The sequence below is a fragment of the Drosophila ananassae genome, chromosome 2L, assembly GCF_017639315.1.
Source record: "Drosophila ananassae strain 14024-0371.13 chromosome 2L, ASM1763931v2, whole genome shotgun sequence".
In the NCBI taxonomy this organism is placed as follows: Eukaryota; Metazoa; Arthropoda; class Insecta; order Diptera; family Drosophilidae; genus Drosophila; species Drosophila ananassae.
Genome location: NC_057927.1, coordinates 10467393 through 10485743, shown reverse-complemented (window position 1 = coordinate 10485743; position 18351 = coordinate 10467393).

Below are 18351 nucleotides of genomic sequence, written 5' to 3'. Positions count from 1 at the left end.
GCCTGAACATATTCGGGGCACCACCCCCTCGGCCACCCCTTCTCAATTGCTCGATAAGTGCGCGGCAGTGCTAAAACTTAAATCAAAATCCACATTGAGCCACTGCAGCGAGGACTAACCGACTCATTGGCAATTTGTTGCGGCTTTTGGCTTACGGTTTCGGTTCATTATATTGATCTGTGACTTGGCTGTTTGGTTTACGTCTTTCGCACACTCATTTTTATTTGAGTGCCCCAGGAGTTTTTCCCTGATGAATGCGCTAGAGAAGGGGAGGAGACTAGCACCTAAATTGAGACTGTTTTATGGGTGCATCAATTAAGAGGAACTTACTCATCTGAAAGTAGGTGATGACATCTTGGCTGGAATGGATGGGTGTCGTAAATAAAATATGTAATTTTATTTGGCGTATTAACTCTAATGAAAGGAAGAAACAGAATATTAAATAGGATAAAGGTTTAATCCGATGTGATATTTAGTTAAGTAGTTGGAATAAAGTTACCAAAAGGTTTATTCCTTTGAAGGTACATAAAAATGTATACAAAAATTATTTTATTATATATTTTGAAGTTTAAATATACAAAGTTCAATATATAAAGTTCAAATTTAAATATAAATAAAAAGGCATAATCTTTGTTTTAAATACATCCAATATTTTCTAAAATCTGACCATAAAAATGAATTTAAATAAATTAGAATATAATTAATTAATTAGATGTTTTTAAAATTTAAATAAACAATTCCCCAATCTGTCACCAGTATTTAATATTTTTTGAATGGCTTGCATTGCTCCTGCGCAGTCGAACCTGAACATCTGTTTCATTTTGTCTGCTGTTCCCACTGTTATCCAAAGGAAAACAAGCTGAAGATGCAGGACCTTACGTTTTGAAAACTGTTATACGTCCAGCTGATGCCACTTGGCTCTTTGGCAACCATTCTCTTAGTCCTGACCATAGATAACTGCAAAAGGATTACCACCGAAACCGAGCGAATTCGAGTCATTTTTCTCTTAGCCGAATACGGTTCGTGGGCATGTGTTATACCGCACTCCGGCCGGAAACGAGAGCCGGAGAACCAACGAAGCGGCGCGATTTGAGGCGAAGACTCACTTCGTTTACGGGCGAAACGAAGGCGAACCCGATTGCCGATTGCCCGATTTCTGGGTGCGTACACAGCCTCCGTGCATATCTGATGGCCAGAAAGCAAATCAGTCAGATGCGTGGCGAACGTTGAATTTAACGGTCGGTTTGGCAGTGAAAGTGGAAAGTCTTCGCTTCGGTCTCTGATCCAGCTTGGCCAGCGAATTGTTTTGTGCGCAAAATAGACAACAGAATGCAAATAAATACACACAAATAAATACAAAAAGAATAAAGTTTCGTGAAATAAACCAAGAGTTGAGAAAATATTTTTCCGGATTACGAAGAAAAGTAAAATTTGTGAAAACTGTGACACTGCCATCGGCTAAATACCCACCAGTTAAGCTCGAAGCATAAATTTAAGTGCCACTGGCAGTTTGAAATCGGATGCCGAGTCGGACTCTTCAAATTCGCTGGTAAATTATTCAAGCAAGTTTATATTTTCGGGACGCCTTTGCCTGTGATCCTGGGCCGCCATAAAGTTATACAAATTATTGCCTTTCTGACTGTTTTTTTTCTTCTGCTGGCTTTAAACTTTCGGTTCACGCAGCGTTCGCATTAAATTTTCTATTTTGTTGTTTTCCTGCCTTTATTTCCTTTTCCTATTCGCGTGGCACATGCGGCGTATACGCAATGTATCTGCTCCTATTGTGCCTGTGTTTCTGTCTCAGTGTTTCTGTGTGTGTATATGTATAACCTACATTTTTGAGGTTGTTGTTGTCGCCAGTTGGTGGTGTTGTTTTTCCGCTGATGTTGCTGACTGGCTGACAGACTGACAGTCAGACTAGGGACCGAAAAACTGGAACTGAAACTGAAGCAGCAGACTGAAGCTGTAACTGTGACTTTGTCAGCCACCGCTGCCGAGTTAATTTTATGGATTTACGCTGCTTGTTGACTTGGCTTAAATACTGAATGATCCACAAGTTGGCGGTGCTTTATATTAATTTTTTTATTATGACCAAATAGTTTGGCGTGAGCCTTGGCAAAGTTGGTCCTCAGGCGCCTACGTATACGTAACGTCGCGTTTGTCTTCATCAACTCGGGCTAACTTTTAGCAAGTGATTGTTGATTTTGTTTGATTTGCTGTTGGTGTTTTCGTAGCTGTTGTTGCCGTTATTTGATTTTAGTACTTTGGCAAAGTCAACATTCGTTAGCAAAAATTTCGCTCACGTTCCATTCGACCGAGTTCTCGATTTCATGAGTTTTGGATGTTGGATGCTGAATGCTGGATACTGGCTGTTGGTCCCCGGCTTTTATTTGCTTCTCTGTTACGCCGCTTAGCCGTGGCAGATTCCACTTCCCAGATGCCAGTTAGCCAGTTCCCAGTTACCAGACACGAGTCACCAGCCACCACTGTCTATATCCCTATTTCTATTTTTTACTCCGACTTTCTGGCTCGCCGTATTTGTTTTTCTCGCCTCATGCACACTGCACACTGTAAAGCGAATTTGGGAAATAAATATCCTCGTACATATATACAAAAATATGGGGATCTATACGCACTGGACCGCTGTAGTTGTGGTTCTGTTGAGTGGGGCTAAGCTTGGCTGTCCTTAAGATTATTTATGCGGTGATTAGCTGCACTGAATTATTGCTGAAATTATCAAGTGTGCTATAAAATTTCACTGCCATTTATTTGCACAACTTTTGGCGTGGCTCACGTACCAACCGAACACCAACAGCCCCCATCTCCATTTCAATCCTCGCCAGCATTTCGTCTCATGTGTATCGTTGGCTCTTATTCAGTTTTGCTCAGGGTTTCTGTTTCTGCGTTTGTGTCGGTGTCGGGTGCGTGCCAGTGAGTGAGTGTAACAAATTGCCCGAGTTTGATTTTTAAGTGTGAAATATCGCACAATGAAAATGGATTAATTACGCTGGGGTCCGCTCAGATTGGTTGTCTTTAAAGTCTTACATGGTTCTTAAGGGAATTAACGGAGCTTTAAGCCATTGTCCCTAAACTTCCCTGCTTCCCTGCCAAATAAATGAACAATTTCTTAAAAGTAATTATATCATAAATTGTGAACTCGTCCTTTCCTAGGCAGAGCCGATTATTCACTTTGGTTTTAATATTAATGAACCTTCTGGAAACGTCCGTCGGCGTTTGGTAACAAAGCAGACTACGATCTAAGCCAGCTTTCTAAGCCAAATACGGATTATCTCATTGGCGGGATGTGAGTCTGGGGAAATGAGATTTTCCCACAGACAGTTTCCAAATTTCAAAGCTCTCACTTGGCTTGAACCTAATTGCCGAAGCTCGTACCTGCATCTGAGTCTCTATCCAAAGACCGAGCTATCCAGAAATTAATTACGTTTAAATAAACACGAATGGCCTGCAAACATGACCGAGACCGCAACAGTTACATGAACAATTCAACCGAACAGACAACAATGGACAGCCGACAATTGAACCCGGTTCACAATTCAATTGAATTAAGATCCCAGTTGTTTTTGGCGGCAACTTTAAGCTGATTACATCCAAAGAGTTACACATTTCATTAGATCTGACTCGAACAAACAAAATCATTAGCTTTTGATGGAAAAGTAGCAAATTCCACTTAGCTCGCAAACCTTGAACGTTTGATGTGGGTATTAGACTGTTACAACTCCAGATAGCCTTGTGTGTTTATATCGCTTGGTGGGTTCAAAGCCGGATTTAATGCTGGGATTAGTGATAGTCCATCTCTTGAGCCTTTTGCATATGGAAAATGCCCAATGATTTATGACTGGGACGGGCCGACGCAGCAGCAGTCAGCAAAGTTCTGTCCCGTTCACAATTGGTGGTGAAAAGCGTGAAAAACTGTCAGCCACATGGAAAATCTCAGTGTGAGTTGGGGTAGGTAGGTTGTAATGTGGGAATGCGGAAAAGTAAATTCAATTTTACGTTTCACAACTCAGCATGATTTCTATCAAAGCAAGGGACGACCACGCACCCCAAGCTCTAAGCCCCGAACCCCGACCCCAACCCTTTCTTTTCCACATTGTGTACCGCAAACTGATTGCTTTCGGTGGTCCCTCGACTGTCTGCGTAGGAACACTCTTGATGTGTTAGTGTGTTAGTGGTGTGTGTTTGCTGGGCGGCAGCCCTCGAAAGCATGCTACATAAAAAAATCACTAAAAACTTGTAAAAGCATCAAAGCGCACTTTCTGAGCTCTGCTCGAAAGTTGGGCTTGTTTTTTCCTTTGTTATAATGGTTGTTGTTGCTGTATCCTTAGCGTTTCTTTAGCTCTCCTCATTTTTTGTTGTAGAAAGTTCACAACTTTTCAAGTGGGTTTTGCGGGCGGCGTTTTCGGGGCTGTTTTCCGGCTGGCTATTGGCGAAATTGCTTTCCGATAGCTCGGCGGCTCTATTTATGCAGTTTTAATGAGTGTTACATGTAAGGGGCTTGTTGTTAATACAGGAAATTAATAAGTTAAGTAGCCATTAGCCGGTTGAGTGCAAAGTTCAATCACCTAACTTCAGACCAATCCCTTTTAACGCCCCGCCCCTCGAAGGAACTTTGCCAACAGACACGAGCCTTCGCTAGAGTCTCTTCAATTATGTTTTTTTTTTTATACGGTTCTTGGGACGGCTGCTTAAGCCGCGTTTTATTTTCACTTGAGCCAAGTGCAGTCATCTGTGAAAATATTGGCAAAACTCAAACAGCGCCAGCATTTGACATAAATCCTTATTATCCTTTTGTGCACAAATTGACATTGCACTTGTAAGGCGATTGCCGAGACGCTGCTTGACATCCCCCACTCACCGCCCCGAGTCCCCGTCCGGAATTTTCCCACCCCACCCCCTTCAATGTCTTTCAACTTTTATCTGCGGCTTTGTTTTCGCTGCCACTGCAGTGGGAGTGGCATTAGCAGCAGCTGACAAATGCAGGAAGCCCTCCGAGCTAAAGTCAGATTCGCCCTTGGCACGTCTTTGCACTTAATTGAGGCTACGACACCGGTGCACATAAAGAAAAGGGGCTACCTTTGACTAGATTTTGCTTAAGAATCTATTTTTAGTTTTTGCTGTATTGAAAGGACCATAATTCATGAAAACTATTCTAGGCTTACCGAAACAGTACCCCTCTTAGAGTCCATTGATTTATTTCTATTTAGATAAATCATTTGTAATCTGGGCAATTTCTTTCGGTGTAACCCACTCGCATAAAGTGCCCGAAATTAAAATTCATAATGTTGACTTTAATGGGGCTAATGCTGAAATATCAAAGCTGCTGGCTTAGGTGGCAGCTAGCTGCCAGCAGGCAGCAGCCAGCACATCTCATAGATTAGCCTGCCATGTATGCCGAGCCAAGAAAAGCCGGGCCAAAAAAGCGTCTTCTTCCTGTCAGCCGACTGCTTGGAAGGCTGACTGCCCCCCCACCACTGTCTTGATGCCTGGCTGCCTGGAATTTTATTATGCGACACGCAGCCCGACCACCTATACGAAAAAGCAATGGAGCAGGGACACAGCACAACTTTGACATTATTAAATTATGTGGAGATTTGCACACTTTTTTTATTTTTGTATTTTTGAAAGCCTCTTGACGTTCTTAATGATGAGCCAGCTCTACTCTCCTACCCACTTAGCAAATTGGCCGAAATTAAATTATTTTATTGCCGGAAATTCATTAAATCATGCCTTTATGCAATTTCCAGACTACATTGTTGGCATACCCAAGTGGGGAATCTGTCAATTTATCGGCCTTTTCTGGTCTGGATAGATAGCCTGTCGGCATTTTCGTTGAAGCCTCGCCCACGGAAATATCCATGATTAGTACGTGCCGTTGTTAACATTTCCATTATGCTTGTTAAAACGTTTATTTTATTGTTTACCCGGACGACTGGCCGGGCAAAATCGATTGGGTTGTGATCTATTTCGAGGCACATGTTTTAAGCCCAAAAAAGCCCTAGCAACGCGACGAGACAATGCAAATCTGCCATTGCCAGAAGAGTGGAATTTTATTTATGTTTTTCACTGTCGAGGAAGAAAAAAGTCTAAACAAAAATATGATAGAAAGCAAACTGGGGGAAAGCTTAGTCTCGGTAAAAGCGAAAAACCAAAACAATCATCAAAATAGAATCATAAAAACAGTTAGCAACGATCATAAATTTTGCACAAAGGCATAAAAACTGTGCCACGTGGAGTGCGACATAAAACCCCCAAGTCTCCCAGCACCCCGGTGCATATAAATATAGACATGTATACCGTAGAATATATAGCCTCGACATTTGCTGGCCGAGTAATCCCTGCAAATCAGCAGTTTTTTTCCAGTTTTTGGGACACATTCATTTCATCCAATAAATCTGGGAACAATAAAAGAAAATTTACATTTTTATAGAAACGGCGGCTAGTCAATACATATAATCAATACAATAAGACGCGGTCACGGGCATTATTCCGTTCGATCCAGTCGGGCTTACCTTGCGTATGTGTAATGCCCATGAAATTGCATTGCTTTAATATCGAATAATACAATTTTATCTGTCTGGCTGGGGCGAAATGAAAATAACTTATTAAAATGCTAATCGGCTACACTCCGCCATTTTATTTGTATTATTTGGGAATTAAGTTAAAGTTGCGCCCGAAGGCCGAGGAAGATTCATAAGAAGGGCAAAGAGAAATGGCCAATCCTAATAAATCATGGACGACTCAGCCGAAAATAAATCTGTATTTGTGTACATAAAACAGTCGCCTCTAATTCGCGTTATTTTCGCCGACAGCTTCTCGAAATAGCCACTCCCCGCACATTAAATGAATAAAATATGAAAAAATTGCGTTAATTTTTTAGCATGTTGCATGGTCGAGACAATTTGTACACTGTATTCTATTTTGGTATATTTACGCACAAAACGACCCCCCAATGATTTGGCCAACAGTAATTTTAAGTACTTGACATGAAAATGTTGTAACAAACCTCAAGCCGGGCCCATCTGTAAAATTAAACTTGTGCGTTCCGCCGCACGCGAAATTCGTGCTCCACTGGCCAACAAACAAAGTCCTCCCCGCCCTCTCAATTTTCCTCTCTGTTCCTGATGCTGCACTGTGGCTGCCTGCTGATGTTTATCATAACCGCCAACAACAACCACAGCAGCAGCAGCAGCAGCAGCAGCAATGGCAGCAGAAACCACAGTAACAATATGGTTGTCCATTGCCGCACCCAGCCAAATAATTTGCTGGCAGGCGTAGCTAATGACCAACTCGTGTAAGTGCGATGGATGGTAGATAGATGGCTGGATGGCTGGTGGGTTGTCTGGGCGGGCTGGTTGCCTGTCCGGAATAGAGGATGAAAAATCAGGACACAGTAGCCAAAAAAAAAAAAAAATAAAGTAAAACGAAAACGACACACACAGTGGCGAAACAACAGCAAAATTCACAAGTTTTGTTACAAGCAAAATGATGGGCACGAATTCATCATGGGAGTACTGGAAGAGCCACAAGCCCGGGCTCTGTGTCTGTCCTGGCCCTATCCCTGTTTCTGCCCCCGATCCTTGTCCTCAGAATCGTGCCCATCCTGCTCTTGTCTTTGTTGGAAAATTTAAAATAAAGTGCACTTGGGAAAACCACTGTTTCAGAGAGAAAAGTATGTCATAACTTTTTGATTCTTGAAGTGAAATTGAAAGTTTTCTTATTCTATCTAAAATATTCATTGACTTAAGGGTAGAGAAAGAATATTAATTAAAAAAAATCGATAGGGTTTTTGGTTTTTAATAAATGATAATGGTGATACATTTTATTTCTTAATCATTTAACTTTTATTTAATATTACTTGAGGTATGGTTTGTTTTTCTTGCTGTGTAACCACGGAAAGTCCCTCTTCCTTCAGGGGATGAGCGGCGAGAAGTGAGCGGCGACATCGTTCGCTAATTTTATGCTCTTTTGTGATTTTTGTGCCGGACACACCCTGTGGGCATGTTTAGTGTCCTTTCACTTTCCAAGTAAATGCAAACTTTGCGCGCTTTTGTCATTAGCGTTGATAGCTGTAACGTGAACAGGAAGCCAGCAGAGGAGCTACAAAGATACCGAGTGGTAGGGGATGGAAATAAGGCGGTGGCAGTCGGAGGGGGATGGAAAGCCTCTCGGTGAGCTGCCTTTTTGGCCGCTTTTCATGTGTTGTTGGCCCTATTTGTTGGCTTAGTTTTTGTTGTCGTCATCTGGTTTGCGGTCCCCAACAGTTTGGTTACTTTTAATGAGCGGGGCGTGGCACACGGCATGAAACATTGACGGTGGGTGTTGCTGGGCGGGCGAGGATGCTCTCATTAAGTTGCGGTCGTTCAGTTTTATTCCGACACCCTCCACCAGCCCAACCCCCTCTGCCAACGCAGCTTTTTGCCTAATGAAAGTGAATTATTAAATGAAAGCCAAGCAGCTGAATGGAAGCAGTTGATTCTTTTGCAGAATGTTGAACTTGTGACCCATCTACTTGTCGCATCAAGTGCTGGAAACTCTGTCAACTCACGCTATACACCACCGGTGAAAGTTTGGGCCTCACAAAAATAAAGTTCCACTGACCCCCGAGACCCCACTCCAAGAGTCCGAGACACATCAAAGACATTCCAGGACTCCGGGGCGCAAGTGGGTAAATGCTTGGAAAAATGGAACAAAATCAAATAAGGCACCACCGTTGCCACTGTTGCGGTGGTGCTTATTAAAGTGCCATCGTCTCAAGTCTAGACACTTGCACATGCCCATGCATATTAAATATGCATGTGTGGCCCCTTTTAAAAACCTTAAAAAGAATCTAAGAAGCTTTTACTTGGGACTTTAATGTAACTTAACTGTTGTTATGGAAATTTTATCATAAATACTTCTTTTTGAGAATTCAAAAGTACTTCAAAGGGTTGTTGGCCAATCAATTATTCTACAAAGAATCTTGCGAAATTAAATGTGTTTCAAATAAAAGTCAAATTTAATGTTTCAGGCTTACCTGGGATTTAAAAAAATTAAGTGGCCTTTTTTGAATGTACCATCATCATGAATTTTACTGGGGCATCATAGTCAACCAGCATACAAAAGTTGCTTAATTACACAGGCAGAGGAAAGGCATTTGCATCGTATATGAGCTGAGGACCCATGTCTATATGGAATTCATTAAATTTGCACTCGTTTTTAATTTATGCCCTAGATAAAAGCAACAGCCGGCCTCCAGGGAGCCAGACAGGGGTAAATTAAATATGTTATAAATAAATCAGCCGTAGAATGCATAAATAATGAAAAAGACATGTGATAACTGTCTGTACCATCTAGAACTGTAGGTTCTCAGTCTTGGAAAAGCTTTTTATTGCTAGTACCTACAAATATTTCTTATAATCATAGAAGACATTTGTATTGTTACTTACAATAGTTGAGTTTAAATTTACGCAACCACAAGATTTTCTTGGGCTCTGTGTTCTGACAACAGTTTGTTTGGCAATTTATGCTAAAATTAGCCTTTGCCAAGGAACTTTTGAACGTCTCGTTTTACATCATTTGGAGGTGAAAATTTCGTTAATTAGTTTGGAGGTAGGATGCAAATACTTGTTTATTTTAGAGTGATAGTGTTGCAACTGTACAACGGAAGTTAACCGCAACAAAACTGAATTCCGCGTTAGCAATGATAATTATGCTTACAAAATACACTGGGCAGGAATGAGTTTTGGTTTTGGTAGTTGATATTCAAGCCTTCAAATACTACGTCATCAATTAGATTTCCCACTTTTTCTCAGTGTAGGCACAGGACCAAACATGGCCGCCTGCTTGTTCGCGTGAGCAAATATTTCACATGCAGCGCCTTGAGTTATGCAGCACTACGTTTCACGGCGTTGTTTTTGTAGCTGGCACTAATTAGCGTCTAATGCAGAAGCTGTAGAAATAATATTGCGGTTGCCTGGAGGCTCCTCGACCCTCTTACCCCATCTACTTGTTTTTCAATTTCCTTCCAGAGTATGTCCTTGTTATTGTATTTTGCGATTCCTGATCACGAAGCTAAAGCCGGCAATAAAAATCACATGAAAACAGAGGCAAGACATCAAAACGAAATCTCACCAAATGGCCGTGCATAAAACTTGACAATTTGTTGGTCAAAACTTCTCACTCCCTGGTCAAGTATTTTGCAAAACAATACGCCATTTAACTGCTTCAATTTGAGTTTGGTTGTAAAACTTTCTCTTTACCCGATTTCTTTCCTTTTTTTACGAATCTCGTGTATATAAATCTGTGAGTGTGAGTGCCAGTGCGAGTGTGTGCGAGAGTAACCTTTCACCAGTGAAACGAAATGGGTGAAGGAAAAAATGCTTGCCAAGTTTATTAAAAGTTGCGGCAAGTTGCAGACACGCTGGGACCCAAGCCACCCGCCATCTCCTCGTCTCTTAAAAGATGTGGCCACAAGTCCAAAGGACTTGCGAGGTGAAGACGCTACAGAACGCGGGGGGCAGGACTCGCCTTAGGGTTAAGGGGGCGGTCGGGTTGGATGGGGGCAGGAAGTAAGCGCTGACAGCCAGCAACTGACAAATGCCAACGCTAACTCACTCAACTCCACGCAAAATGAAATAAAAAATTCTGAAAACGGCCAAGAAGAAAGATTTCAAGTTTCTTCCTTCGCACTTTCTTTTCTTTTTGTTTTAGGTATTGCTGTTGTTGTTTGGTTTAGTTGCCTCATTTTTTTGTGCCTTTTGGCAGCATGTTTGAGCGGTTTTTTATTATTATTATCTTTGACCTGGTCTGGGACCTCCTTCGTCCTTTTCCAAACAATTTTTCTCCCCTTGCGGCCATCCTTTTGCATGTTTCTCAATTTTTATAAAGTTTTTGGCGTTTATTTTATGCATTTTGTTTGTGTGCATTGTATTTTTGGGTCAGTGGGTTGACCATATGTATATTGAAATTAGGATGCCACGAATTTGATCCGAACAGAGCTCTATCACTAGTATTTTGTCACTGGATATTGGTTATTGGATAGTCTACAGAACAGATTCCTAGGCAAAATTGAATCACTGTCTACCTAGGTCCAAGGTCCAAGCCGAATATCGAGACTTTGATGAGCAAACATAGAGCAAAGTGAACTTTGCCATCAACTGCCCGGCTCACAGTTGAACAAGCTTTAGCTCATCCATTGACAGAGCCCTACTATACATTTCTACTATCCAGCTTGTGCTAGAATTTCGCCTTGTGCCCCCTCAAAGGATGGCGATGACGATGATTCGACATTGTTGTTCTTGAGGATGTTGCTGCTTGTCTGGCTCTCTGCGGCAAAACGATTCTGATTGAACACAACAATTTTGAAATTGCTTAACACACACGCACACAAGTTGGTTGGAAAATAGGAGACATTTTGTGGGAGTGGAGCACTACACGTTCGTATTACGTGCTAGTGACATTACCGCCTTCAACCGGAAAGTGAAAAATTTAAACAGCGCTGTGTTCTAGTATAAAACACTGTGGGAAAAGTTCAACTAAGATATTAGGGCTTCTTAATGCTTGGCCATAAAAAACAATAGACTTAAAGGGACAAACATTAATGGAATAAATTGAATATATAGAATTTTTAATATAGATACTATCCTTATCTTTTCCGAGTGTCGTTCTAAGAGGTTTGTCAATTTTGTTTGGGGGATGTCTCGCATTTCCGGCACATAGCCGTTAAATGATTTTTAGCAAAAATCGTGCGGACATGACACACTCAAGTGGCCACACCAAGCCATGGAAAGCCAAATCGAACCGTACCATACCAATCCCAATGGCAATCCTCCTCCGTTTCCCATCGAGCACGTGATTGCTCAGCTCTCGGCACTCGATGGAGGCGGAGATCTGTGGGGCAACGGACGGGGAAAAAGATGGGACAGAAGCTGCCTATCGTGTGATGTACTGAGCCGTGTCGAGTGGTGGTGGGGGTTCTCAAGTAATTTCCATTAAGTAAGTGTTTTGGCACTTAAGCCTCGGCTGCAGTGGCATTGGCTGTGATTGCATTAGGCGACAAGTGGCTGTCCAAGAGCGGGGCGTTGAGTGCCGAGTTCGTAGGTCACAGTTCGGGATTCCCACTGACGAGAGGACATTCTTCTTAAAGCCGCTTAGCGCCGTCTTTCACACAGTTTCCTGGCTGGCCGTGCTTAAAGTTTCCCTGCTCTTCGTGTTTGTGTTTACTGCTTCTGCTATTGAGTTTTTCTGTTTCTGGTTTTTGTCATTTTGTGTCACTGCTCTACCTGAGCTGAAACTTATACAGACAGCAGCTGGCCGGGACAGAAGCTAAACAAGGCCAATCGGCCACCATCATCATCTCGGTCGTTATATCAATGTATGGCCCTGTCCGGACGGACGGTGGGCGGTTAAGAAAATCTTCGTTTTGAAAATGCCATTTCCGACAATTCCCCGGAAACGTAGCATCCGCCCAGGCAAAACGGCACGACGGGTGAAAGTGGCGTCTGACGACGATGCTAATGGCGCCATTGTTGCTGTGGATACACAACCTCCAGTTGGCGACGCCACACGGGCCCACGAAGTCATAAGCTTGGCGGCTTGACGCTCATTAGGCTTCTATTTTTTCTATTTCGGTGAGGACAAGAATCGAGGTTCAGGTTCCTTTTCTAAGCAAAGAGGAATATCTAAATATCCTTGCAGAATATATTCGACGCTTTAATGTCAAGTTTGGAGTATAGGAAAATATCTACACTTTGTATCCTTGCGAAGTAATTTTAATTCTCTAAGGCTTATACATTTTGATAAAAATCATTTCTGATCTATGTATATATTCTTTGGTTCCGCCCGAAGTCATCTTTCATTTATTAACAAAATACCCTTCAAAGGGCAAGGTGAAAGGCAAGGTGAAAACTAAAGAATCCCAATTTTAAGGTAATGTCCTATTCTCAGACTCAATAATTTGGTTAGTTCTCAATTGGAATTCGTTTACGTGAAGAGGACCCAGGAATATCAGCCGAGAAAGCTGTGCCGACAGTATATTGGATTTTCTAGGAATTTCACATGATTTGACTTCCTTCCTGGAATATGTAAATATTCGCCATGTAATTATTTACATATTCTGTGGGGTTGTGCATCCTGATTAGATTGATTGAGACTCATTTGCATGAGATTTCTGACTGGCAGCTGCAGGCTCCAAAGAAACCCACCTGCCCATGCTGGCTTTTGATTGCTGTGCCGTTGTTCATGAAGTGGCTGGCTTTCTGGTGGTTTCCTGGCAGCTTTCTGCTTGCTTTTCTCTTTACTTGCTCGGGCTCTTTTTCCCTGCCGTCTGCTTGTTTTATGCTTGTGCTACTCCAAGCAGGAGTCGCCTTCGGGCTTACTGGGTCAAGCGGCCTGGCCACAGTAGTGGGTAGCCAGCGACAACAATTGTTTTACAACTGCCCCACAGCCGGGTCATCAACTGCTGCCTCGGCCTTCAGAGGGGTACAATGGCTACACTGAAAAAATTTAATGTCATTACTTTCTCTTGTAAGTTTTGGAGGCAAAGCATTTTCCTTTATAAAGATAAGTATTTTTCTCAGTGTGCACTGCTTTCGTTTGGTTTCCAGAGGAAAATCAAGTTCATTTCTGCGCAGTCTGCCATGAGACTGAGCTGTGCTTTTGTGCCTCTGAGTCTTGGACTTGGATTGTGTCAACAGCGGCCACAAAAGGTACTCATTTGTAGTGAAATTTTGGTCAACAAGGCGTGACCTTGCTCTGCTTCTCCCCACCCTCCATTTTGTCGGTGCGAGTGTGGGAGAAAATTGCTTTTATATTACTTGAAGCTCGGTTAGGTTCTTGCTTGGCTTTTTTCCATTCTTTTACCATCGGTTCATGTGTCATTATGTGGCTTACACATTGTTGCAATGCCTGCTGTGACTTACACTTCCGCCGTGGCAGCTGCAGACACGCCCACTCTCTCTGCGAAAGAGCCCCCTTTCATTTTTCTTACACGCACCCCCTTACACTTTCTGTTTGGTAGCCTTTTGGGGTCAGTTTTCTCCATCTTGGCACGCAGTTTCCCGGCCGAGTTCTTGTCTTGTCATTGTTTGTTTAATTTTGTATGCCGGATATCCCGGCGTGTTTCTGCCATTGTCCTCCTGTCAACGAAATGCCAGCAACAATAACAGTAACATAAAGTGTGGGCGTGGCTGGAGCCCTGGAATACCCAACCCCCGTTCCTCACCATTCCATCAATGTTTATGTCGCTGACAACAAAAGAAATTAAATTGCCAACACTGAAATTCAATTGTATCTTTCTCTCCCTGGGCCTCACTCAAAATTCCTCAAATTTTATCTAGAGCAGGAGACGAGGACAAGGACCAGTGTGGGCTATGACGACATCTTGAATGGTTATTGCCGCTGACTTATTGGAACATTGATTTTCCCTTTTGTTGGAGGCTTCAATTGGAGGAAGTAAACATTTTCGGCGCTTTCAATTTATTAAAAGGCGCGTGAGGCAGCCATAAAAAGGTCAATGATTATTATGCCTCCCATGCAAAAAAGGCAGACTGTGTCCAAAAATAGTCAGTGCTGGGAGTTGACTTTTATGGTATCCACCGGGAGACGTCCAGAGAGGAAAATTAAGTCATAAAATGATAGATGTTTCTATAAAAGATCGCAATTACCAAGTTAATAAACCACCCCTTCATGTTCTAATGTACTTTTCTCCATCTTCACATATCAATAAGAATTTTAGATGTTAAACCATTATTTGTTACTTTTTTTTTATGTGTATCAATTTGTTTGTATCAAGACCCGTCTATTGAAGTGAGGAAATTCCTGCGGTGCTTCGTAGTGATGAAATGGGAGTGTTTATCCGAATAGAATGGCGTTCCTTGATAGTTCAGTACGCCATATTGAAATGGAAATTTAATTCGTAGTCAGGCCTTATGCGGCGCCTTTGTTGGTTATAAATCAAAATTTAATACAACCGTAACATCCGCCGCTGTTTGCCCATCATTTTCAATTTTTTAACCGTTTTCAGTTTCATTTTCATCCTTTTTCAGCCTGTTTGCCATTTTCCATTAAAGCCTACTTTGTAGCGCTTTAACGGCAATTAAAAGCATTAAATGTGCGCATAATTAAAAATGTTGCTCTCTTTATGACACATTAACATATTTGCATATAGTATTCATTTAACCATAACTCCGGTCTTTCCGCCATGCCTGATCTCTGATGGTTAATTTATTTATTGGGACAAGCCCAACAAAGGCAAACGATTACCCAGAACACAATAGTGCCGGTATCCCTGCCAGGACGGCAAACAATCGGGCACCCGCAAAGGGCCAGGAGCGTGTTGGACGACATGTTACATTTGCATTCCGCCTAGGAGTGTGTCATTGTCCAAATGGCATCTAATTCGAGCTAGGATTGCTACCCGAGAGATACACATTCATCAGATGCTGCTGCATCTGCTTTTGCACCATTCGATTACAGCCAACGTATAATTGTGCAACGCTAATCAAAGCAAAATCGTGCCGGGCCAGCGGGCGTATTGATTAACATGGCAAAGCATTGTCCGACTCCATTTAAGTTACACACATGCACTCTCAAATGCATTTGTGCCTGCGTCGACCAAGCTGCATTACATATTATAGCCATTAGTATTATGGAATTAGGGCGGCCAGTACTAGGCAACCAATCATTGTCCCCGAGCCGAAGCCAGGTCGTGTACAGTAGAGCTGTTCTCGTTTACAGTTTCGTTAAAGTTAAAGAGCAAAAAGCACCTTTAATTGACACCAAGGTAACGCATAAATTTCACTTGGGTACTTCCACGTGCGGCAAAGGCAGTGAATAACTGCCACAAAGACGGCATACATTCAAATGCAACCGGAAATTGTCAGAAATCAAAGAGCGCGAAAGGACAAAACGTATGGCGAACACCAAAAGAAAATAGCTGATACACTTTCTAGGAAAATCATGAAAAAATATAGTATAATTTATATAGTTTTTTTGTTTAAATTTTAATAAAATATTTACATTTATTGTATAGTACTTATGAGAACAAGTTTTTCCAAGTGCATCCTGGCGCTTCGAATGGGTGAGAGAATTATTATCTTGTACTTGCCCATGTCAAAGAAAATTTGCATTTTTCGGTCTGACAAAGGGCGGCACTTTCGGAGTAGGCCGGGGGGCATCACACGAGGCAGCGCTGCAGACAGGGCTCTCTGTGGTTCGATGTCAACGTGTCCTCGTCGCTACCAATACCAAATTGTCTGCCACAATGGACTGACAAGGTGCTAGATTGCATACCGTATAAATGTGTGTGCCAGAGTGTTTTAAATAGAGCAACAATGTGCAATGACAATGAGATGAGAGCTGCCAGCAAATGTGACACAGATACGAGTTGAAACTTTCAAATGTGCAGATACACATCCATTGAGGGCTCATAAGTGGAATGAGTGCGGCCTCCAATGGTCCAATAGGTTGACGAAATTTTTAATTAAAGCCGTTTCCTTCGAGCTTCAGTTGCGGTTGACTTTATTGTCCAACATCATCGGAAATGCGGCTGCCTTTCATCAATTACTAAGTTTGAAATTGGAAATTCTGAAAACCACATTGATTTCAGGTTTTCCAAAATTTCTGAATTTTGAAAACTATTCTTTGTGGAAAAAGTTGAAAGACTTTGAAACAGTTTTAATGAAAAGTTTCTACTGAAGTGGAAATACCTGTTCGGTTTTTCCCAAGAAGAAATTTTTGGAATGGCAAAGCTTATTACTTTTTATGTTCTTATATTAATCCGGTGACGTTACACCTTTCCTCGAAATTTAATTTGATTAATGTTTTAATCACTCGTCCCCGTGGATAATTAAGCTGTTCTCGACAATATGGCCTTGAGTCCGTCGTAAACACAGAGTATCGTTTATAGCCCTCGGCAGACACAACATAACAATATACTACACACCCATATGGCACTTCCTTCCCTGCGCAGTCTCATCTGCCAATCCGCCCATTTAATTGTGCGGTTTCTCAGCCATTTTTATGTGTTTTAATTTTCATTGGAGCACTAAAAACTTGTCACCGTCGTCAATGTCAGCGGAACTGGAGTTTCCCATTTGAGGGGGAGAAATTGGAAAACACGGAAAAGGGAAACCTGAAGAGGGGGAACAGCGACAGCATGGTCTTGAAGAGGCCAATAAACACTCTTATAAAATTCTCAAATCGCACGTGTTGCGTTTGTCAAGGGGTTGCCTCCATTGCCTCGACATGGAGACATACAATACAATAAAACTGCTAAGTGCATGGGCATGTTGTTGTGGCATATAGCTCTATATACGCTCCTCACGGTCCCTGCTATATGCATTAATCGAGGTGTGCTGCAGGCTGGCCATAAAAACTAAGTGTTGAATCGGTGCACTCAAAGAATAAATTAAAGAAAATAGCTCTAATCTCATATTTTAAAGATTTAATATAAGTTAGTAATAAGATTAATGAAAAACCTAAGGTGCAATCTAAATCTATTTAACCCTCAAATTTTTTAATATTGTATAACATGAAGCCTTTTTCTCCACATATATTATATTTTTTCTGATCTTGAATGGGAGTTGAAATGGAGGCAGCATCGATAAGCTGCCAGAAACAGTGCAGCGCGTGTGCCACATAAAAATGGCATTTTGACATGGCCACCGAGTGGGGTAAATGGGGGGTTGGGGCATGTGGGTGAGAAGGGGTGGCAGTTGTTGGCTAATGAGCATTATGAATGGTTTCCATGATGTCATTGCACTTGAGTGGATCTAGTTGTGTTTTCCTTTATGCAAGAAACAACCTTCACCCCCACCTTCCCAATGCTAGAGTCTTACAAAACGTTGCGGCAATGAAAGCCGGAAAATTTGTTGCATGGGGGTGGCAAAAAGTAATTGCAACTTAAATAAGCAAAACGTCGGAGCGGCGACCGCAGGGCGGAGTGCAAACAGTGGCAGTAACGGGTTAAGTGGCAGCATCCTCCAGTCATTTGAAAGGGTTAAGCATGCCCAGCCCCATACACAGACATACAGAACAGTGTGTATGAAGTTGAAGTGGATGCCACTTGTGCACAGCCTCATTAGTAGGAACAAAAAATTCGCTCACAAAGCCCTCACTTTGTTCTCGTTAAATTACACTCTGCTTTTTGGTTTGTTTGCAGTTCGGTTTTTGTTTCAGATGATTTGTTATTGTTTATCATGTTTATGTTTGCATTGGCACTGGAGAGTTTCCTGTTTAGCGCGGTGTTGCCGCAGCATGTTGCCGCAACATGCGCCTGCTTTCATCAACACGCTATCCCCGGCACTTCCAGGGCGCTAATTTTGGAAATGTTAGGGCTGTCTTTTTCGGCTT